Below are 24,025 nucleotides of genomic sequence, written 5' to 3'. Positions count from 1 at the left end.
CGATCGTTTTACGACGCACTTGATTTTTCATGCTGAAGAAGCAGAGCGGGTGTATCCCTGTTTAACGTTAGACGTTTTTTTTCCCGCAGATAACAAAGCCCAAAGTGGCACCAGTTGCGAGCCTTGTCTGTCTGTCTGTCTGTCTCTCTCTCTCTCTCTCTCTCTCTCTCTCTCTCTCTCTCTCTCTCTCTCTATATATATATATATATATATATATATATATATATATATATATATATATATATATATGTATATATATATATATATATATATATATATATATATATATATATATATATATATATATATATATATATATATATATACATATATATATATATATATATCGAAGATGCAGACCTTATTTCCAGTGCTGTTCGGCTACTTCAAGGTGCTTCATAGCGCCGAATGGGGTGATTGTCGTTTTTGCATGATGATACAAACATAAAGAAATCAAAGTCGAAAAAAAAAACATCCGCCGTAATCACCTCATTAGGCGCTATGAAGCATAGAGACATATGGGGAAAATTTAAAAAAATGAAGTTTACTGACGTTGCGACTGGAGGACCAGCCTTCATCTGTTACTCCGATGAAGGCTGGTCCTCCAGTCTTTCGGTGTGTGTGTGTGTGTGTGTGTGCGCGCGCGCGTGTATGCGTGTGTGTGTGTGTGTGTGTGTGTGTGTGTGTGTGTGTGTGTGTGTGTGTGTGTGTGTGTGTGTGTGTGTGTGTGTGTGCGTGCGTGCGTGCGTGTGTCCGTGCGTCCGCTGGCTACATACACGCGACGTGGCCATCGAAAAGGCACAGCTATAACATGATCTCTGTTAGGATCTCGGGAAAGATGACGTAAGCTTGAGCTCCAGGTGTATACGTCTGCTCATTTGCGATGACCAGTTACCTCTTTTTCTCTTTCTTGTCTCGTTGTTAGAAGAATCCTCTTACCTTGGCTGAGAACAGTTTAGCCAAATATACAGGAGCTGGCCCCAGAGCCGAAGTTGGAGGGGTAACACCGGTTGAAGATACAACGTTATCTTATCTGCGGTTCTCCCCAAGGTAAAGCAGTCATAAAACTTTGTCGATGATCAAAGAAGTTGGCTGGTTCTTTTTATTGGCGAGTGAGGGGAATGCGTTTTAGTGAACGAGTACGGACTGAACGAGTCCATAACGATGCGGAAACAGATCGAATTACCATAATAGAGCAAAGCGGCTGGGTGATGGCGTCTCGGAGGGGTAACATGTGTCCAAGAAGTATCACTCGAATCACTCGGGTCAACTTTCTGGTAACTGCTGTTTCAGTCACTTAGAATACTTCCTATACATGCGCTAATTGATCAAATTAACTTGCTTCCGGCCGGCCGAAGATTGGCTGATGACAGTAGCAAGAAGAAAAGCAAAGCAAAGGAATAAGGAACAACTGGGTAGATCTTTATAAACTCCTTAAAAAAAAAGACATAATAAGCGCGTCCGGTGAGGGCACATACGGGTCACAGCAGGAGAGTGCCAACGTCTAAATACTGGGAGCTTCTAAATAGACGAGAGAGAGAGAGAGAGAGAGAGAGAGAGAGAGAGAGAGAGAGAGAGAGAGAGAGAGAGAGACTTCTTTTGTCCCTCAAGTTTTCCGTGGGGCCTCGACGAAGGGGGTGATCTCGTGGCGCCATCTACGACGGCAGCGCCGTCGTCGCTGGGCGGCCGTTATCCACTAGCCATCGTCATGATGCATCGACGGGGGAGGGCGAGGGAAGGTCGGAGGCGGGTAGAGGGGGGTAGGGCCTCGTTACGTCGCCCCGGCAGACAGCGCTCGCGGCAGCAGCAGCAGCAGCAGCTGCTACCCGAACCTCTCGGCGGCAGCATGCAAGCACGCGGCGGCTAGTCGAGGCAAACACACGCTGGATGACCGTCGAGTACGTGACACGCAGCCGTAACGACGCCTCTCCCCCCTCCCCTATTACCGCGCTCTCCATACTCGTTGTCCATTCTCACTGGCGCCGCCGCGTCTGCGCATGCGCTCGCGAAGCAGCCCCTCCGCCTCTAACGACTCCCATCGTCATCTGAGCGAAGTTTGCTAATGCGTGTGGGCCCTTGGAGAAAAAAAAGAGAGAGCACGATAACAAGACCCGAGGCCTCAGTGGAGAAGGAGGGTGAGGCGGAAATTCCGCCTAATAAATAGCCCTCGTCCGCGGAAGCCTTCGCCGAGGGGCCAAGCGAGTACCCATGCGGTCGAAGGTGTTGCAGGATTGATCGAGAGGAAAGCGGCGCTCATTTTTTCCGACGCCGTTGCTTTCAGCGGGGTGGTCGCGCGACAGTTTTAGAGAGAGCCGGAGAGTGATGCGCGTGAGTGAGATCGGGAAAGAGAAGGAGTACTATTTCGAGGTGGAAGCCTTTCCTCGTCTTTTGTTTTCTGCCTTGATGCTTTCCCTGGAGCGGAAACTGACGACGGTTAGATGGCGACAGGTCCGTCGGTGGGCACCAATTGCCGATGGAGCAAAATGATATAGCTTCGAAATCGGAGTGCTGCGCGTCTCCACAGGGATGGAGCTGCGTTCTCCTGGCGCCCCGTGCCCTTTTTCAGTTGTTTCTTATATCCCCGGTGCAGGTTGTGTCAGTCAGTTCCTTTGGCATGTCTGCGATGGGCCCATCTGAGATAAAGACAGCCAAGAGTGCGAAGAAAAGTTGAAAGCCTAAATTGATTCGCTCGTGTGACGGCCATAAATTTTCTGCGCGCAGTTCCGGTTGAATACTTTGTGAATGAAGCTCACAGACCGTAAAATAGCTTAGAATGAATATTTACTGTAGCCTGGTGTAGAAGGCCTCGGAAGCCAGCGCGGACCTGGGCTTCCCGGACTATAGGATGCCCCCCACCCTGCGTGCGCCCAACCATCAGTGCCTGAAGCTCGGAAAACTCTGCACTGTTACAGTGGGCAATTTTCTTACTGCAATGTCCTAAATATTATTTCCAACGAAGAATATCTGGCATTAGAAGGTGCAAAGAGGAACCGTAATTTGTGTCACCACAGCGTATGATGTACGCCCGTCATTGTGGAGTAGTATTGACCCTGCGTCAGCGCATCACGGCACTGCCCGTCCTTATGATCCGGTATGCAGAATGCGGGAGAGAAATTACGACTTCAGAAATGTTCCCGCACCTGCTCAGAGACAGTGGTCAAGTCAGGATGCGGGTCTCGTTTATGTAAGGACTCCGCTCAAGTAAGGGTTCGGCTTAAGTAAGGATTCCGTTGAATTAAGGATCTCGGTTAAGTAAGAATTTCACTCAAGTAAGGATACTGCTTAAAAAAGGATCCGAGTTTAGCAGGGAGTCTGTTAAAATAAAGATACCGTTCAAGTAAGGGTCCTGCCTAATAAAGAATCCCAGTAAAGTAGGGATTCCGCTGAAGTAAAGATCCTGCTTAAAAAAGGATCCAGGTTTTGTAAGGATGCCACTTAAGTAAACATCCCGTTCAAGTAAGGGTTCTGCTTAAGAAAGACGGTTAAGTAAGGATTCCGCCTAAGTAAGGATCCCACTCAATTAAGGATCTCGGTTAAGGGTTTAAAAAATGTTCCCGGTTTAGTAAGGATGCCGCTCAAGTAAAGATTTGTTCAACTAAGGGTCCTGCTTAATAGAGAATCATGGTCGAGTAACGATCCCGCTCAAGTAAGGATCCCGGTTAAGTAAAGATACCGCTTAAGAAAGGATCCCGCTTAAGAAGGGATCCTATGTAAGAAAAGATCCCGCTCAAGTAAGGATTTCGCTCAAGTAATAGCGCAATTATTTACGCGTTGACTGCGCGCTCTAACCGAACTATCGCTCGACAAGCTTGGTTTAACCTCGTTCTACCACGGCATATTTGTACCTTAATTGGCAGACATAGAGGGACACCTACATCCTGTGTCCTCCTATGTCGTGGGCGAAAGAGCTTCTCTCAACATCAGCCTTCACGGAGTGGAATGGTTCAATTTAATTTTTATACGGTCATATCTGTTCCGGCCTCAGGCGAAGCCGACGACTCACGGGAATGTTACACACACCAAGTGCGAAACGTGAGGTTGGTGACCATTGACGACGGCGTAGCGAGGACAGATTCTGCAGCCGGCCAGCAGTCGCGATTTTCTCTCGGTCTCACTGCCATCGTGTCGGGATCGTTGTACTTTTGCGGCGTTGCCCTTCCTTCGCGCCGCTCTCCGGGAAGATTCCCAGCGCGCTCCTCCGATCGCATCGATAGCCGCGTCACTCGAAATCAATTTTGCGTCGGCTCGATGGCGGGGCTCGTTCGACCGGAACCGCGTAGTCGCCATCCGTCAGCCGCGTGGTTCTCACCTCGCTCCCCTTGCGGAATGGTTACGCGACGAAATTCATAAAGCCCTGCCGGGCGTTGGAAGTATTTTGGAGGAGGTCGGCAGGGGCTGACAGCATGGCCGTAGGTGCGCGGGGCAAACATATGGCGAGTGAATTTCTGGTCGATTAACGGCGGATTGAATGAATGAGGCGCATTTAATGTTTTCCTAAACAAATAAAATGCAAAAAAAAGGCATTGAAAGAGGCCCGGGCCCCCTTACACATTTCGAACGACTACTACGTCCTATCAGGTAGATGTATGCATCAGCGGCGTCGCCAGAGATATTTTTCGGGGAGTGTTACATAACCCAGATAAAGAAAAATAACGAGAATGAGGGCCTGCGCTTATCCAATATCTTAGTCCATGTTCTATTTAACAAAGCCGACGTTCTAGTTGTTTGGTTCACTATAATATCTATCTAAAACACAAGTGCGCCCATTACCATCAGGACGGGATTCGTACATAACGTTGATACTCTCAAACTCCCACACAAAGTTCGTACGATAAAGAAAGTTACAGTACCAGAATGTTTTGAACGATTACTGAAACTTAAGAATAAGGTATGCATGTATGCATGTATGTATGCGAGTGTGTGTGTGTGTGTGTGTGTGTGTGTGTGTGTGTGTGTGTGTGTGTGCGTGCGTGCGTGCGTGTGTGTGCGCGTGTGTTTAAGAAAGAAAGAGAAAACAAGACCCTCAGCAGCAACCATGTATACTCGATCATCGCATGTAGTGAAAGCACCGGCATGTCCACTGCGGGAAGCTGAGCTGCTTGTGCCTCTCGTAGGTAGGGAAGCTTTTCTACAGGGCATTGTGACTTTGCGGGCGTGCTGGCGTCTTTTCACATAGGCGGCAGCCCAAGCGGACACGACATGTTTCCCGCTCCGAGTTTCGCCAAGGGGCAGGTGGAGGTCGAAAAGGGGAAAGCGCGATGGGGAGGGAATTTCATGGGGCCTATCTCAGCCGATCGGGCTTGTGGTCCAGCCCGATATGTTAAGACCGCCATAAACGGTTAAACGACGCCGCCTGGAGATCGCCTACTGAACTCCCCCTCCTCGCGATGCTCGGATAGCTATCGCGCGGGGCTATTGAAATGGCTTCGCGGTTGTACCAGCGATGCGATGAGTGCGTTTGGGTCTCCGCTGACCACGCGTCGACGTGTTTTAGAATGCAATCGTTCGGGATCCCTTCTCCTGCGTGGTCTTTAAGCGTATGTCATTCTGCCCTACATCTGTCGCGCTTTACGACTGTGTAGCAAACGTTGGAGTGCTCTATACGCCCTTCACACTCTCTCCTATCTTCTCACACGCACACATACTCTCTCTCTCTCTCTCCCTTTATATCGAAAATAAAAACTGAACAGGGCAGTGGCCTTGGAGCCTTGCAGGGCATTGTGTTGCTGAGCCCAAGGTCGGGGGTTCGATCCCTGCCGTGGTGGCTGCTTTTCAGATGGACGCGAAAGGCAAAAACGCCTGTGTGTCGATATTTCGGCGCACGTAAGATCCACAGGTGGTCAAAATTAATTTGGAGCCTTCCACTACGGCGCGCCTCATAGAGCAGGTGTAGCTTTAGTGCGTTAAACTCCGTAATCTGAATATGAAAAATGGGTTTTGCCCATTTTATCTGAATGTTTGCCTCCTAACATCAAGGGATAATCATTTGCAAGAGGCGCTAAGGGTTAACCAAAACGTTCTGACATTAAAAAAAAAAGTCCACTGTAACAGCGCTATATGCTACGATCGTTCGGAAACGCTGTTGTTACACGTCGCTCCAGAACATACAATTTTGTATTGCACGCGATAAAGTTACTATCACTGTGCGAAGTAACTTAACATGTACAAGTACACGTACAGTAAAAATTCAGCGCAGTGACTACCGCGATGCCGAAATGAACTTCAACACGGCAGTATTTCAAGACTCCGAACGATGCTCAGTCATATATCTTTCGACGCTCGGATACGATAAAAACCGAGAAACCCGATCGTCATTTAGGCTCGGTTCGTGCGACGTAAATTACCAGCCCCCGCAAGACCGCGGACAGTGCTCGAATACTTACAGAAACTTTATTTCGTTATAGGGCGGCATTTGCGGTTATAAACCGCCAATACTCCGATTGGTATCTGTCAGTCCCCCGTGCACTTTTACGTTGCGCCCCAGCGGGTGGCGGGAAATTTAAACGTGCGTTCAGTGAGGCCTGATTGTCATCGCTCTATACTTCCTTTGCTTCCTGGACGAACGGGGAAGATCGCTCGGGACCCGCTGCTTGATCATTTCCGCCTCGCCTGTATATATACACCACGTGCAAACAGCCAGTTTACTACTCAGGGCAGTCGGACTCGCGCAGGCATCGCCATCTTCCCACCAGGACGTCCAGGATGTCGCCACGGAACATCACCTTCAACAAGAGGAAGTCACTGCGTACCCCCTTGCTTGGTCGTTCATCCGCACGTCTAACCCGCGGCAATTCGTATACAGTTAGTATGCAGCCCGTCACATTTAGTGGGGGACTGTATACGAGGACGTTTTCTTTTTTTTCGCGTTCTGGAGTCGTAAAATGACCACCTGTTTCTCTTGGCTGCGCTATTTCGTTGTTGTTTTCTTTTTCAAGACTGCTACAAAGTCGGCGGGCGCGTAAGCAGGCAGACTTGAAAGCCGACGAGGATATGCGACGGCCGCAAAGCGGCTCACTTGATCTTGATGTTGCACGTGCGGATGTAGAAACTGCCTCGCAGCTAGCGACGGAAGGACTTAACGAGACGCTCGATGTGCATCCTGTTGCGCGGTGAACTGTGAAGCAACGGCGCGGACGTCCGTCTATTTCTCACATTGAAGGTGCATTCCAAGAGCGGCAAGGGTATACAGAAGCCTTGGATAGGATAAGGAATGAAAAAAAAAAGGAACAATAACGCGTCCACGAACGTGATTCGGTTCATCCAAGTGTGAGATAAGCGGACTAGTGGAGGTGGGAAAGATGTGAATGTTAACCTGCCGCGCCGCGTCGACGCCAATCCCCGTCACCTTTGAGAAAGAAATGATACTATACCTTGGTACGTTCTAACTCGATGTTCTACCTACAGTATTATATGCACACGAACTAGTTTGCATCCCTTGTGATCAAAAGGGGTGATGAAAAGCAGTGTGATTTAAAAAAGAACCTTCATTTCGGCCTTAAGCTCTGCGTTCAAGATAAAAGTGGACAGCGAAGTTCTTACATACAGTATTTCTCAGTGGCCTTGCTTAGGCCGTATATGTACTTGCTAATATAACCTAAACAGCGTATTGCAATGCTTGATCTTCGAACCATAGATCAAGCAGACGATGCCGTACGCTTAGTACAACGTGAAAACAAAACTGCATTTTGTACTGCCAACGCTTTATACTCTCCTTTATTTACGAAACAAAATTTGGTCAAGGTATGCGCTCCATATATTGTGCGCGCAGTAATTGAGGTCAGTATACACGATCTTAAAGTAAGGTGCGCGACGACCTCACAGGAACAAAACATTCGTCATCATGTTCATGATGATGGGTGCGAGAATGAGCATACATTGTTCAGTCCTGATTTGTTTATTTTGTTATGGATCATGTCATGTAATCGTGTTCTGACTCTCCGTTGTTCTTGTTTTCGCGGATCCACCACTCTTTGCCTCTTTTCCCTTTCCGTTGAAATTATATCCAGCGGGCACACCGGTTTCCGCTGTTTGTTTTTTAATGAGTGCAAAAAAAAAATTAGAGTCAACGAAACGTCCGAGAGAAAAGGTGGCACTAGCTCTGTATAGCTGTTTAAGAAGCTGGAAATCTTAAATTCTCGCGTTGTTTTATTTTAATGATGAAGCTAACTGCAGAGAGAGAGAGAGAGAGAGAGAGAGAGAGAGAGAGAGAGAGAGAGAGAGAGAGAGAGAGAGAGAGAGAGAGAGAGAGAGAGAGAGAGAGAGAGAGATAGAGATCGTAATGAAGTCTAGCGATGTTAGCCGGGCTAAATTATGCCTAACTTTCTACGCGAGACGTGATAAAGATGATGGGGATGATGTTGAAGAAGTTGATGCGCACAGAGGCGTTCAGTTATTTACTAAGACTGGTCTAGACTTGTGTGTTGCAGGTACGCGATCAGGGCTTTTGTAGCCTATAAAGCACGTTTGGTACATGCCCACGGACTTAGGACGCCCTTCAGTTGAATGTCCAGGGAAGCGGCAGTCCCAAAGACACTGCAAGGAACAAACACCCTTTGTGCAATAAAATCTAGAACATTCACAGAACAGGTGCTGCAGGTTTTTTCGCACATGTGGGAAAAGTGACGGCGTAGTTCGTTTCAACTTAAAAAGGAAGTTGCGCGTATATGCGACGTTCAAGCACATGCGGTGTAGAATTACTTCTTCCCGCTTAGAGAGTCCTGGTGGCATTTTGAATTTGCAGTTTGGGTCAATGGAAGATAGCGGTGCGTAATGAGGTGAGACGTCAGCCCAGGTTGCACGCTGCATGTTCTATGCCACGCTAGATGTAAGGACAGAAGCATTTTTCCTGGAGTATGGTATGGATATTTCTGATGCACTAAACCCATAGAAGGGCAAAACACTCCGCTCACAGGAAGAATAACAAAATTCACGGAAACATTTTCTGGTGTTTGAGCTTAGGCAAGGCCTCCACTCTACGTAGTTAGAATGTAAACTCGCCACGTCCTCGGCAGTTTCGGGATCGCTGAGACCAGACTCACGTGCGCGAAGTGGGCGATGGACGCGATACCGCGGAGGACGCTTAACACGGCTCGTGCGTGCAGAGACACACTTTACTCGAGGGGAATCCTATGCGTAGGCAAAGGAAGCATAAGAAACAGCTCCGCTCAAGGCGGAGGGACCTGAAAATTACCGGCGTGGCTCGCATCAGATATTTTACCCGCCTACATCAGGCGCTAGGGTTGTAGACCCCGGTGTGTGCCTACAGACCACCCCGTGAAGCCCTCGTGTGACTCAAATACTTTGTTTTTGCGGGGTAAGGTGGCCGAAAGAAGTGGTCCCGAAAAAAAATGCACCGAAAATAAACGCGCGACTGCCGGACAGAGACTTGTTGTAGGCTTATTTTGTGCGCGTTTTGCTTGCCGAGTTTAACTGCTTCTTGTTTACGATCTGGCTGGTTTTTCTTGAAACTTCCTCGAATTTGCAATCTTTCCTTTTCCACGTGTATATGTACCCGGAGAAGAGTTGCTTTTTTTCTTCTGGCGATTAACAAACAATAGCAATCATAAATTACAGCTACTAGCGCGTATTATCCCGCTAGATAATTTCCCTGCGCTTTTTAAGCGGCATCGGCGAATCGGTTTGGTAGATTTGTCTTTTTTTTCTAGTCTCCAACTATATGGCGTCGGAATATTTTACTAGAGGGCGTGGCTTGCGTCCTGCGTCCTGCGTAGCTTATTTGAAGGTCTTCATTCTATTTGTGTATATAGAGATGCGCCTGCTAAACCGACGGAACTAGTCCATTAGTGCAGAATTCGGATCACCTTCGACGACGTTGAGTCGATGAATCCCGTAAAGAAAGTTTCGAGACTTGTATCGAAACAGTCGTTGAAAGGTTCAGTTGATAGCCGACGTTGACATACACTGTGTCAGTTGTACGTGGCTGTGGCAAGCTGCATGGTATAGACCAATTTGCGTCGTTAAACGAATACCGAACTTTGCTCTCACGACCTCAGCGGTGATGGATATCTTCATTTCAGCGTCAAGCAGACTCAAGGGCTCTTTCCCACGCCCGAGTGTTGGTAATGATCAAGCTATCAAAGCTCTCGGGTACTCGATATACCGTTACCATGCAGCCTTACATACTGGCATAACAAATTTCTTGAAAAACTCGAATTGCTACTCGAGCGACGTAATGAAAGATAATGGAAGGCAATACCAGAACTCAAGTCCCATCACTGTGTACAGACATGTTTAAGACAATTTTGTGAGCTGACGTCTACTTGAAGTCATATACAATAACTTGACGCAGCCCAGTTTGTCCTGGGCATTTTATCTCCGCCCATTCGGCAGCACTGAATTTTAAGCTTTATATATACACCTTGACAAAGCGCCCATGTACTCCCTTCTGCTTCCTTCCGTGCGTGGTGGTCTTTGTGACGGACACTTCGCAACAAACACTTCGTACAAACAACGATGAAGTCACAGAATGCGTTTTTCTCCCTGCTTCTTTTTTTTTTTTTTTGCCCGTGTGGGATTAAGCAACTCTTCGTTCTTCGTAAGAGACGTCCTTGGGTGCCGAATGCTCGCCTCTAATTGGCTTCGGAGAAAGGAAGTGTTGTCGCCCTTTCCTAAGTGAAGGAGCCTTGGCGCACCGGCGTATGCCATTCTTCGGACGGTAAAGAACAATTGAGACGCTGCCTTGAAGTACCGAGCTCGTCCCTGTGTGTGCGGCTAGGCACGCTGATTTTGTAGGCGACAGAGGAGACGAGCGTCTCCCTCATTAAAGGCTGTTGTTAAAGAACGTGTGAAAGTATTTGTCCGTCTATACGAAAAGCGTGTGCCAAAGTGGAATTCACTCCTCGATGTTGGGCTGCATGCCTTCAGCTTCGCTGGTTGAGCTACGAAGAAGCTACGGAGCGTTTCGCTGAACGGCTTGCTGCGTTACGGTACATGGGGCCTAGAAATTAATTTGAAGCTTACGAAACAAGGGGTCTGCTTTCGCATGCAGTTTTGAAATGAAAAAAATAATGCGGTTGGGCTCTAGCCACGGGGTCGAGAAAGTTAATAGACGCAAATACCGCAGCCGAAAAGCGGAAGAGAGGTGCGGGAAGGACGGGGTGAGGCAGAGAATGAACCATTTAGAGTTTAAGTAGGACTCCAAGTCAGCAACAGTAGCCTTGCCATGACGATAATTTAGGTGTTTTAGAGTTTTACGTCACCGAAAGAGATAAATTTCACGGCAAGTGCTTTTTCATTCCGAAAGCAAGCTCCTTTGCAAAGTGCGTTGGTGCGTTGCATCGTTAAATCTTATCTAGTAGACGTACATTAAATTGGAGATTTGCGACTGTCGACGAGAATCCCGGTGTGAACATGGGTCAGAAAAGTAAAATTCGAGGCTCTTTTGATCTTGCCGGTACGGTCTCCACCGTTGTTCCGGTACGAACAGAACATACACAAACATACACATCCATGCGTCCGTCCGTCCGTACGCACGCAACGACTCACCGTATTCGTCATCAACATCATTAGCCCTTACAAATAATCATTATGGTAGTGATGAAAATGACGATTGTTATTTGTTACTGATGTACGTGCATTCGTACATCACGACGAATAGACATCGTAAGCATTGACTCCAATGCGACCGTGATCCATCTGCGGACACGTGTGGGCAGGCACTAAAGTTATTTTGCAAGTACGCAAGCACGCTAGTATTCACACACACGACTCCACATCTAGCGTTCCAATCTACTCGATTTAAAAAAAAAAAGGCTCTACCGTATTTCCGCCGTATAACCCGCATCTGCATATAATCTGCACCCGCACTTTCAGCCCGCCGGAAACAATAAATCCTGGCGTATTGCCCGCACATATGATACAGGAAAGGCTGCACCAAAGCTACTGCTCAAGCAACACATCACACACTATGCAGACAGAAAAAGCGTATACTTAAGCAAGCAGAATACACTGACTGCAAGGCAAAAGTCACAATTCGCTAAAAAATTCAGTTGTTATAGTGCGCTCTTCTTTGTTTTTTCTTCCTTGTGCTTGCATGTTTTGCGCGATCGCTGCCATGGAAGGCTTAGTCAGTGTTACTGCGTAGTAGCTTCACGGCACAACTTGCATTGCCGTGAAGGTGTACTAAAGGAAAAGCCCCGCGCATTATCCACACCCCTCTTTGCCACTGAAATTTTCGCATTTTTGGTGAGGGTTATAAGCACGAAAATACGGTCAATTTTTGCATTACAAGTTCTTCTTTATATTCGCCCTTTGAAAGCGCTTTGAAACCCCAACATACGCCAGTGTTCATGCGCATGTCCCACAAAGCCTTCTGGCGACCGTATACCGGCATTTCACTTTGTGCAGGTGGATCACCAGCGTAACTGTGGGTTGTTGGTTGGCCACAATCTCCCTCTCAAACCGCGCCGTCATGCCGGGGAAGCGATTAGGAGGATTGTAGCCACGCCGATGTCTTTCGCTTTCCGCCTCGCGGTATTCAGCGTCCCGACGTGTATCGCACTTACGCTTGGCATTGCGGCCCGATCGTCGTCGGTGGTCTCCTTCTGCCGCGTTCGCGCCCATTGCCGCCTACATTTTTAGAGCGCAGCTCTTAAGCGCCCGCTCCTGTGATTTCGGGTCGTCTCTCCCCGTCGGTCTCATTGGAACTGAGAGAATGATGGGGACACCGAAGATAGAGTGAGCGGGAAAGCAGAGGAGGAAGGTATGACGAAAGTGTGAGGGGGAGGGCAGTACGCCGAGGCCGTTCGAGGCCTGCTCTGCGGCGGTGACGTGCTACGAGATAACGCCAAAGTAGCTCGCGCCGTCGTGCGTTCGCTGATGACGCCATCGTTTCTTGATACGAAGGAAGTGCTACCCGAGCAGAGGCACAGCGCCGCCGACGCAGCAGCTTTGTGCCGTCGTCGAAAAGACTCTACAGTTCTCGCTGCCCTCTAATTTCGCATTACAGAGTATCGTAATCGTCAGCCAAATTTTCTTCCTAATGAGTAGGCTTCATTGTGGAACTTGTCATGCGGGAAATCGAGCTTGAAAATGCCAAGCCTAAATTTATTTTTTTTTAAAGTCGGCTTCACTTCTAAACAAAAATGCGTTGCAGGGAAAACATCTCTTTTAAGGGCGACATACGGCATCTAATAGGAAAGTATGAAGTTCAGGTGGCTAACAGGTTTCCGAAGGGAGAGGGTGTGCCGAGGGGAGGAGGAGAGGAGCTCGCTTTTCTCGGTCTACGCACGCCAAGAAACAACAAAAAACAGGGTAGTTAGCGTATAACAGCTCCGCTGTAAAAATAAATTTGTCGCATCACTGTAAATGACATGAGAACAAATTGCACTACGAGCAAAAGAAGCCCTTGCAGCTTTAATTGCGGGCACAAAGGAAATAATTCGAAACTCATTACTAAAGCCGGGTTTTACGGGCTTCGCTGCCAGCTGCAACGAAATGACACTGGCCAGAGACCCGTCAGCCGGCTTCAGAGCGAGTTAAGTTTGATACAGTTCGTGCAGTACACGAGCGAACGGCCCGAAATAGTTTACGCGTATTAGACATGCCTGTGCGATTGGGATTGTTGGGCGAGTGGGAGCGGGAACTTCAAAAACACGGCGGCGCTAAGAGGCGAGAACCAGTGGCGAGATACGGCAGCACAGTGCCGACAACACCGGGCGCTTCGCGTTGTCGTTGTTTACCGCGCGTCCTCGTCGGCGTTTTGGGAGACGTACACTTTAGGTCATCCTGACAACGAATCAACAAAAATAGCATTTATTAGGAACCATTCCACTCTGTAGACGTGGACGGCCAGTGAGGCTGTATAAAATACAGATCACACACATGGTTAGCGAATGTACATGTATATATTTTTCTCACAATCTGGTGATTGCAGTGACTATGGCTCGGTGATTATTAACTAATGAAATTTGAAAGTACTAGAGTTTCATTCTAGCAGACAAAGACGAGGCTGTCTGTTCCCCTGTCGTATAAGCCCACTCATTGACAGCATACGGGAATTACTTAACGTTTTAACTTCACTGTGCGCCGAATAATTATTTGAAGTAAATTAAACTGAGTGTAGCGATAAAGTCGTAATAGCGGGCAAGTGAAATATACTTGTTTTTAGGAAAGTCTTGGTAAAAGGAGCGTTACAGCCGTTTTCTGCTGGGCATTCGCGGTAAAGGTGGCTTTGTCGCGAGGATTTCTTGTCGCGCCTGATTTGCTGAAGGACACAAACAATCCACGAAACCCTAGCCATTACCAGCTTCGCCGTAAAAGCACTTTCAAGACTCTACCAGGCCCTTGTCTACTGTTATGGCCTATTAAGCGTAAACTTAGTGCCCCGGCATGTCTTTTGGTTTTGGTTTTAGGGGCGAAGCTCCTTTGAGGCCGGGGTTTTGGCGTCTCCTGTCGTCGTCGTCATCATCATCTCATGTAGTCACGGTACTAAAACACCGCGAAACTCGCTTACGCCTCCCCCTGGAGCGCTTCGTAACGCGTACTAAAAAACACCGGTACACTTGTTTACGCCTCGCGATAGAGAGCTTCGTGTTTCAAAGACAAGAGACGTTTGCAGCAAAGCTGTATACCTCTACCTCAAATGGTTTAATCCCCTGTTGGCAAAAACGCCAAGGCGCCAAGAATACACTTATACACTGCATGCTTCGCCCCTTCTTAGGTTTCACGTTAGTGGAGATGGCCCAGGATTTTTTGGTATCATCTTCACGCTGTGGATGGTCGTCAATGCTGAATTTTCCTACGCATGAGTTATAAGGCTTTCGTTTTAATAAAAATGGCAGAATTGAAATGATGGCTCTGTAAGAGGCGGTGTTCCTATACTTGAAGTAGCTGAAATTGGCGGCGCTCAATTCCTTGCTAAGGTACTTTTTAAGGTACTAAGGTAAGGCAAAGCCATCCAGTTCTTCGCCTGGATGGCTTTGCGACTCTGCCAAGTACGGTCCACGGGAAGGCGAAGGGCGTGAAATGCAATTATGAAACCGCCGGTTCAAAAACTTGTCCCGCCGCTCTCTGACAACCACGCGCACTTCTCCACGGAAAAACGCAACCGGGCGACAAACCGTCACGCCGGGCCGTGGTCGATCGGCAAGCGACTGCAGCCAGCCAGCCAGCCGGCCTGTGGGCATTCGCAGTCCACTCACGGGCGGCCCGTAAATGTCACAGCGCTCGGAGACATCGGACGGCAGAGTAGACCGTAAATCTGTGCCGGCTCATCCGGATTTGTGAAATCCCGCGCAGCCGATGTTCCCCGCTCTTATTCCTGCTGCGTTTCTTTTAACGATCGCCGGGCATCGTGTACACGCCCGAGAAGCGTATACAAGAGAGAAATTTGGCTCGCCTAGCGCTCGCGACGCCGCCAGCGCCCGGTTGTGTGTGCGCGCACCATCGGCGGTTGGGAGCGGTCCGTAAAGAATCACGCAGGTTGTGTGTGTCGCGCACGGCAGTCTCTTCTCGGGGATGGGTCGATCTGGTTGGGGGAAGGGGAGAGGGGGGGGACAGCTTGCCGCTGGCTTTTTCTGGCAGTCCCCAGCAGATGCAGTGTCGCGAGACATGCAACCGAGCTCTGCGGGAGGCCGCGAAAACAGAAAGTGAGATGTTGTACGCGTTGGAAGGGGCAAAAAAGGTTCGCCGCACTGTCTCGTTGGGTGTTTCGCTTTTTTTTTGTAGAAGCTTATTTAATTGGCTCTAAGTAATCTCTTCAAACGCGCTCCGCCGGCCAATAGCGCAATCCGATTGGCCTGTCTGTCGCGCGGTTAGAGACAACGCGGGCGAAAACAGGAAACAAACGTGCGGTGTCTGTGAGAGGTGTAATGAGGATTTGTCTTTTTATTTGGGAGGAGGGGACGGTATTAGGTGGGGGACGCTTAAGAAAACAGGCTCCTGCTGCGACGACCACGTTTGCACACGTTCTGCGGTGTCATGCGGTGAAGCGCGTGAGAGGCGGGACGGCCATAGCATGCAGGCGGTCCGGTGCGACAGGAACAGCCACGGACGAATGAAATGCGAACACCAACATATGAATTAAAACACGCAGAATAGAAATATTCTGTTCGCTGAGGTCAAACGATTTCTCGCTATTCGTATATTTGGAAAGCCACATTTCTCAACTTTGTTGCTGCAATTGAGTCACGCGTCGATTTGCTTGGCATGGAATGAAATCGTGGTATTGGTGTGTTCTGGTTCATATTTTTGTGATCGCGTTGCACTTGTGCATGGATGTATGTGTTGTGGCGCTCGAAAATATGTTATATAATAAGGCCGTGTTATTTGCATGTCACAAAAAAAGAGTTCTAAATGGCGGCAATTCTGAATTGTCGACGAAGAAAACGCCGCGCTAAGGATCGACTTACAGCGAAATCGCAAGCACTTTCTTAAATATACCAGATAACCTGCTAGATATACCTGATGGAGTGACAAAATCAGAAAATTCGTTAGCAAAGAATCGACAGGAATGGCGGAAGGAGTATGGAAGAAGCCTTCGTCTTTTCTGTAAACACAAGCAGGATGATGATGATGATGACTGTGATGATTATGATGCTGAAATGGCTACAGCATCTTGCTGCCGTGAGTAATGTCGCGAAATCAATTTCACTGCGTTTCGGCCGCTCAGCAAGGATGAAAGAAGCCCCGCAGTTTTTCGCGGCAATTTTATTTTGTTGGCAGCATTTATTAACCAAAAATTCCATAGAAAACATCGAAGATTTCCTAGTTGTCTTGAATATATGTGGCTATGATGTGAAGTGTATAAGTGTATGTGTGCTCCACAATATGCTTGTCTGAATTTAGAGCACATGATAACGCGGAGCTCGACCATGCGGGTATGAATCACTGTAAATCGTGAAAATGATCAGAACGTGGACGCTGAGGGTGAAAATTCTAGGGGAAGTGCGTTCAGAAAATGCGTTTTATAAAAGGACTTGCCGTCGGTGGCTTTCACCCACGCATGGCCTTCCGGCATTAAAAAACCCCGTCAGGTATACCGCAGGGCGTTGTCCTCACGCTGGTGCTTTTTATCGTTTTTTTTTTTGCTGCGCAACTTACCGTTTCAGATTGATAGTTTCAGTCACAGTGGAAGAATGATTCAATAGCTCATAGGTAGGACGGTCGCCAGAGCGGCTGGGCAGTACTACCAGAGCACAGTAAAACCTCCTTAAACCAAGTTCACGGAACGGGAAACCGACTTCGTTATTTTGATATCAACAAAATTTCGAAATAAGCGGCAATTTCTTATGAAGCCGGATTTCGAATGAAGCGATTTTGATAAAACGAAGGTTTACCGTATACGCATCCTGGCTTTCGTGCAAGTCGGTCGTAGACGCTATAACGCACTATCCACGATTAGCCAGGCGTCGGAACAACAGTAACCTGTCTGCTAGGTGCTGTACAGGCAGATCGAGGCGTATACACACTATAAATGTCGGGGGCGCTTAAGAGTTGCGAAGAGCTCGGGGTCCCACGGTGGAGGCTGCCGGCTGATGTGGCGTTGAACCTTCCCCCTCCGGAAACGACTGACATATGCGCTGCTGCTCGTTGGGCCGAGGATTTTCGCCGCGCCCGCCCTTGCTTTCGGCGCAGCGGGGAAGATGCATGTCCCGAGCCGGCGAAGAAGAAAACGGAAGGCGTAGTGGAGCACGGTGCGTGCACACCGGTATGCTTATACTGCACGGGGAAAGGTGTGGGCGCGCACATATACATACAGGGGTCGACATTTGGACGCGCCATAATTTTAATGTGGCACGGCCGAGTGTCAGCGAGCGAAGGGTGACATGTGCTACACGAGTTGTTCTGGAAGCGGATATGCTCTCGTTTAACGCCCAGCCTGGATGCGCAGCGAGCGAGCCCTCGCAAAGCGCACGTCTGCCCGGAACTATAGGAGTGTGTGCCCGCTTCCTCTCTGTTCGTAACGTGCGAGGTGTTACTGTAAAAGGGTGGAAAAAAAAGTTGGGTCCGTAATTCTGGCTAAACGTGGAACATATTTTTGAGGCCCTTCTGCGTTAAGTAGGAGAATAAATAATGAAAACACGAGAACGCCAGTGCGGTTGTGTGTGGCCAGCTCAGGCAAAGAAAAATATAACGGGAAAAATTAAGGAACTCAATCATCTACTTTTGTGATGACTTGTTGAGTGGAAATCAATGTGGAATATCTTTCATGTATTCACTCACTCTCTCTCAGATGTCTCTATTTCTCTCTCTCAGGACCGAATATTTGTCACCAAGCGGTCAAACCTTACTAGTCCTTCGAAATGATTACAGTAATCAAGGAGCTATAGTTGTTCAGATAAAATAAACGTTTCAAATCAAATCACAAAAAAACGAAAGCATTTGTGTATCTCTATAAGCAGTTTTTACAACCAGTGATACATATCTTATCAAGGCCACGGGCCTGCTTAGGAACAAGGCGGCGTGGTCGGTACACTCGTCATGCAAAACAAATTGATTAGTTCGGGACCTCCTAAACCAGCAGTATTTCGATAAACCCGCAGCCGGTCGACCACAACGAGCGCAATTCCGTAGTCTTGATACCTGCAGTCTTGATACCGTAGTATTGATTCCGAATGATACCTACAGACCGTGTGGTTATTACTCTCAAGATCCTCTTTTCGCTCAGGTAGGTTAACGGGTCCAACGACTGGGAGCGGGTGGGCGCATCTGGACACCCTATACAGGCTGCAGCCAGCGCTCCCACTGCAGTGGAAGCAGTATTCAGACAGGGACACTGCGGGAAAGGTTTAGTGATGCCAATGTTGTAGGCTCGATTCCAGACTATTAAATGCAGAGCATTTCAGTAACTCACGATGTCACCCGCGTTGACGTCCGTAGTCGTAGTCCGCACCTCTCCCCCTACACTATATATAAAAAAATACTATCCGGCGCCTGGTTTCGATCCCTCGACCCTGCGGGCGGAACGCAATGTACATGGTGCTCTACCCACTGCGCCACAAAGCCGACACAGAATGGGAGGCTACGAACGCGCCTTATATCCTTGACTCATTCAAACTACGTCAAGAAGCTGCTGATACAACGCATTCACTACCCCCAACTCCCCAAACACTAAACGTTAACGCAATACACCCACCCCCTATGCGACGCATTTACTCGAGTCCCCCTCGCGGGGAGATGGGCCCAATATTATCTGCAATGTGCCGAGAAGCATAGATTTAGAACAGATGACTCTTAATGAAACCTTTATGGATGCCTTTACTGCTCCGTTCGCATTCGATACCGTATATTCGCAAGTGCCACAAAATACTGCGTTATACTATACCACGCTCTGTATCGTATACTACCATACCACACTATACCATACCTGAAATACCAATAAATACCGTACCATACCATAGTATACTGTTATGCCGTACCACACCATACCATTAAGCTTACCATAATGCGGTGTGACACAGCGGGGTGTAGCCACTTGTGTTCTAGAAGTCTTAGTAACTGACTCCGCGATATAATATGCGTACACTGTTCCACGGCTCATCACCCTAGCAATTAGACCACGTTTTTGGAACCCTAACGCTGACTCCGTTATCATTGCCTGCCGTTCTTCTGACATGTCCTCTGCTTGACCGTGGCACGTACTGAGAGGAGACCGCGCGACCCCTTACCGCAGCCCTCCTCTCCTTTCTACCAGCCACAGCAGCACCAGCAAGCGCCCCCGCAGCAGCACCAGCAGCACCAGCAACAGCACCAGCAGCAGCAGCAGCCGCCCAACCGGAGGGTGGGCCTCCAGTGCTCCAACTGCGCCACCTCGACCACGACGCTGTGGCGGCGGAACAACCAGGGGGAGCCCGTGTGCAACGCCTGCGGACTCTACTTCAAGCTGCACAACGTGAGTGCATACATACCCCCTTAGAAACTCCCGCGTAAAGTTACCCAGAGTCTATGCGACCCCCTTGAAACTCCCGCGTAAAGTTTCTCAAGGGTCCGGCCAACTTCAGAGACCGATGCCGGGGAGCTGATTCGGGATTACAGGTTTATGTACCTTTATTTCAGCTTTATCGGGAGGGAGAAGGACTAACTTTACAGACGTTTCTTGTCTCGTGCAGGAATATTTGCGGGCCACAGGGCGTAGTGATGAGTGGTTAATTTCCGTGTCTTTGATACAATATTTTGTCGCTTAGGCGGAGCAATTGCCGGAAGTTTTACGCATGACTCAGTCCGCGTCAGTAAGCAACACTTACTGCTTAAAAGCTTCCATTTATTACAGCAAAGCTGTATATGTCTATTGCTCCCTGGTACTCGGTCCCGCGTGGAACGAAAACTCAGGGGCTTGTGTTCAGCTTATTGAAAAATTTATAAGAATAAGATACAGGTCTTAGGGCCGTCATATTTTGTTGTGTTTAACTAACTCTCAAAAAGTGTCTTCCCAGCAGCGCGTTAGTGTTTAGAGATCAAGCTGACTTTAAGAAGATCGGTGTAAGCTTGGACTTTGTAAGCTGGTTTTTCCACACAGTTTGTTTCGCAGTGAAGCATGATCATATTCGGCGGGAGTAGGGTTACAGCCCCACTTTTACACAATTTATGCGTGCATTTAACAGGAGGAGGGGGAGGGGGGGACAGGGGGTGCGTAAACGCACAGGCAGTCTTCATGCCCTCACCGTTGACATACCGTCCTGATGCGGGGGGGGGAGAGATTTAAACGGGGGCGTCTTAGGGCCCTATGAGACCTTACTGCTGTCCTCCGTGGTCTAGTAGTTTGGGTTGGTACGTTACACAGACAGTAAGAAGCCTACGACGCGGGAGCGAAACGGGAAGCCCAGGTTTGTTCCGTAGAGTAAAACTGTAATCCTTCCACGTTTCTTTCAGCTAATTAGCTAGGAAGTATACCTCAATCGCAAGTTGCAAACAAAGGTGTTTTGCTTCTTACACTCCTTGCTCTGCGTCCACCTCAGCTGGTCTTCCTTGTTCACAGAGTGGAAGGGCACTGATTTTTACAATAAATCCTTGCGACCTTCGTAAGCTTGTGGCATTCCTGGACCCTCCCGACGTAATTATCCCCGCTTATGCGGCTGTAAAAGATTGAAACCTCGACTGGTAACGCATTCGAACTGCTGCATAAATTTGTTCGTGATTTTGCATTGTCTATCATAAAAAGAAGCTCAAAGTCGTTCTCTCCTGCTACGTATTACTCTGCCTCGTGTCGGTGAAGCTTACAAAGCAACCAATGAAATGCACTTAGTGAGTAGTATTCCAACGAGCGCTGCTGCGACTGCCACCCATTTAAATTCAACTAGTATGCATAGCGATTCGTCAATCTGCTAGGTGAACTGGATAATACTGAAATTACTAAAACAACCAATCTCTCTTCACATTCGTAACATACGTTGGACAGCTATTAAACTGTCAAACCAATATGTAACAACTCTTAATTTTTTTTTAAATAGTAACCGTCGACTTGGGAAGGTACTAAGCGCCTGTGCACTGACGCCACGTGGTGAAGCGAAACTGTGTTAAGCAGCAACGTGCTTTTACTGCCCGGTTTTTGATGAATGAGGCGGGGAAGCATAGAGCGCTCCTTAGCGCTGTTCTCAGTGGTGTCTTCGACTCAATCGTCAAGAATACGCAAACATTCTCCTAAAGTTACAGCTTCGCAGGTTACTTTAACCGTGTGCGACTGGCTGCGCTGAACTGTAGCCCCAATAAGTTCGGTGGAACTGACCTTGTAGGTGCCTTTGCAAACCGCTTGCAGGATAAAAAAAAAATGAAGCAGTACTCTGGGTTAAGCTCCTAGAAACGTACTGCGTCTGAGCAGTTGCGACTGCGCTTCATTCAATTGAAACGTAACGCTCAAAGGGTCTATGATAGCAGATTTAACCAACCACAGCTGCATAAAGCTTGCCGGGGGACAGAAGGGGAAAAGCCACTGCACTTTTCCAGAGCGCATGCGCAAAGCGTTGCCCAAAGGGCGCAAAGTAAGCTGCCAGCTTACTGCTGCAGCGGCAGGCCCCGGTGCTCGAATGACCTCGTCTAAAACAGTTAGTTTAGCTGACCGGAGTAACATCGAGCCTGCTGGATGACCGAAGGGGAAACGCTACCGCAGTTTCCTGTAGCGCATGCGCAGAAGCGTTGCCGCTCCGTTCAGCGAAAGCATGGGGGCGCCGTATCGACGCCCCTCTTACTTTCGGCGAGGCAGGTCCTTTTGACCGGTTCATTCGCTTTCGCCCCCGGCTGACGCAAGAGCTTGCGAAGAGGACAGGGAAAGTGTTCCAGCTAAAAAAAAAAAATACCAGACAAAGGCTGGGGAGGGGAAAGAAAAGGGACGTTCGCACACACGGGGGGCGTGGGCGCGACGTCGCTGCGCTGCGAAGGATAGCAATCAGACGATTGACTTTGGTCGTGTTTCGAAACGCTCTGGCGGAGACACGAGCCATGGCAGTCGGCTCCTCCCTGCATGGCTGATCCGCTGGAGCCAGGAGTGAGCGCAGGCTCGGCGTCGTTTGTGTTGCTTGTTGCTTCGTCGTTTCCACAACGACTGCATGAAGCTTGCAGGGGCCGTCGCGGCGAGTGATGAAATTACCTTAACGTCGCTCCTTCGATATTAACGACGCTCGGCCGCACTCTGATGTTCGTGGGTGCGCCTGGTGGGTGTTCACCGCCGAGGAAAATTTGAGCAACAAACTAAACACCTAGCGCGCGCCGAAGAATTACCGGCAAATGGAGCGAGGCGCATCGCAAGCACACGCAAAGACGGGTCACAGAAAGGTCGAAATTGCGCTCTATTTGCTGGATCATACGCTTTATTTCAACAGGTGCAAACGGAACACAAATGGTCGAAAACAATCGCAAAGCTTCTTGCCGAGTTGTGTCGGAGATTTGAGCGAAAGCAGTTTCCCTCAGATTCTCCCACGGGAGTTATCGGCGCCGCGGGTTTAGCAAAAAGTCGTTCCTTGATGGCGAAAAAACTGCTCGCGTACTGTAACGCGTACAGTGCATCGCTCCGCAAGGCATCGCATTATTGAGCCGAAAGCCTTAGATGCCCCATCAAACGCGAAAACTGACCGTCGTTGTCATCGGCATCAACGCAAATGGTACCAAACTTGCCGGTGCTGTAAGGAAGATGAAAAACACATTTGGGTTCGTGTTCGCTAACACATTTGTGTTAGTGATTGATGATTATTAGGGTTGGATTAAAATATATTATTCACAGTAATATTGATTACTATGATTAAAATGAATTTACTACTCCTTCGTGACTTATAGCAATCGTTAACGAAGTGGGAGTAATGAGTTACGGTAAATTAAGGTGGAGTAAGGACTGAATAAAATGAATTCAGGTTGGCTAAGATGAATTAAGAGGGAGTAAGGTTGAATAACGCCGATTACGTATTAAGGTGCATAAAAGTAGATTAAGATGGATTAGGACGGTAAGAGCGTGGTTGCTGCGGCGACGGGTGTACGGGTATATAACAGGTATACCCGTCACAATAGCACGACTGGCTTTCGCTTTACAAGCACGTAAGCAGACTCAAGTGTACCGAGAATTTTTCGTTCACGGTGCCGGTGTCTTCCCGCTCAGGTTAACCGGCCTCTGGCGATGAAGAAGGAAGGCATCCAGACACGCAAGCGCAAGCCCAAGAACGCCAGCGGGGACGGCAAGTCGTCGAAGAGCTCGAGCAAGATGAACAGCGCCGCCGCTGCCGCCGCCGCCGCTGCAGCTGCCGCGCAAGAGGCCATGGACGCCAAGCGCCTGATGCCTATGTACTCCACCATGATCACCACCACTGACCCCAACATCGCCGCGTACAGCATGCAGGTCCGCAGGTCGAGCCCCGGTGAGTCGCTCACACCGCTCACTCGTCGCCACGTGTTTCGTTTGGGAATCAGCTTACGGTTATCCTAAACGGAATAGATGCTATTCACTGAAAAGTTTAGCTGTCAATTTCTACGCTTGGCAACACTGGAAATGGCCACGGATATGGCGTGGCTTGAGCCACTGCTTCCGCACGCCACAGAAAAAAAAAAAAAAACACCGGCGTACGTCGTCTGCTCCGTTTCAACCCGA

At 48.7% G+C, this 24,025-nt stretch overlaps 1 pseudogene across 1 annotated transcript in view; it reads left to right on the top strand.

The window, feature by feature from the left end:
* LOC144152617 (uncharacterized) overlaps nucleotides 1-24,025 on the top strand; it is a 107,524-nt pseudogene that overhangs the window by 80,198 nt on the left and 3,301 nt on the right. Inside the window, exons 5-6 of the transcript XR_013319196.1 lie at nucleotides 19,655-19,852; nucleotides 23,540-23,795. The product of XR_013319196.1 is annotated as an uncharacterized LOC144152617 (transcript). The remainder of the gene's footprint in view (nucleotides 1-19,654; nucleotides 19,853-23,539; nucleotides 23,796-24,025) is intronic.

This window comes from Haemaphysalis longicornis, unplaced genomic scaffold (assembly GCF_048455015.1).
Source record: "Haemaphysalis longicornis isolate Haplotype H1 unplaced genomic scaffold, Haemaphysalis longicornis Haplotype H1 scaffold_9, whole genome shotgun sequence".
Classification (NCBI taxonomy): Eukaryota; Metazoa; Arthropoda; class Arachnida; order Ixodida; family Ixodidae; genus Haemaphysalis; species Haemaphysalis longicornis.
This window is presented reverse-complemented; position numbering and strand designations above follow the sequence as displayed.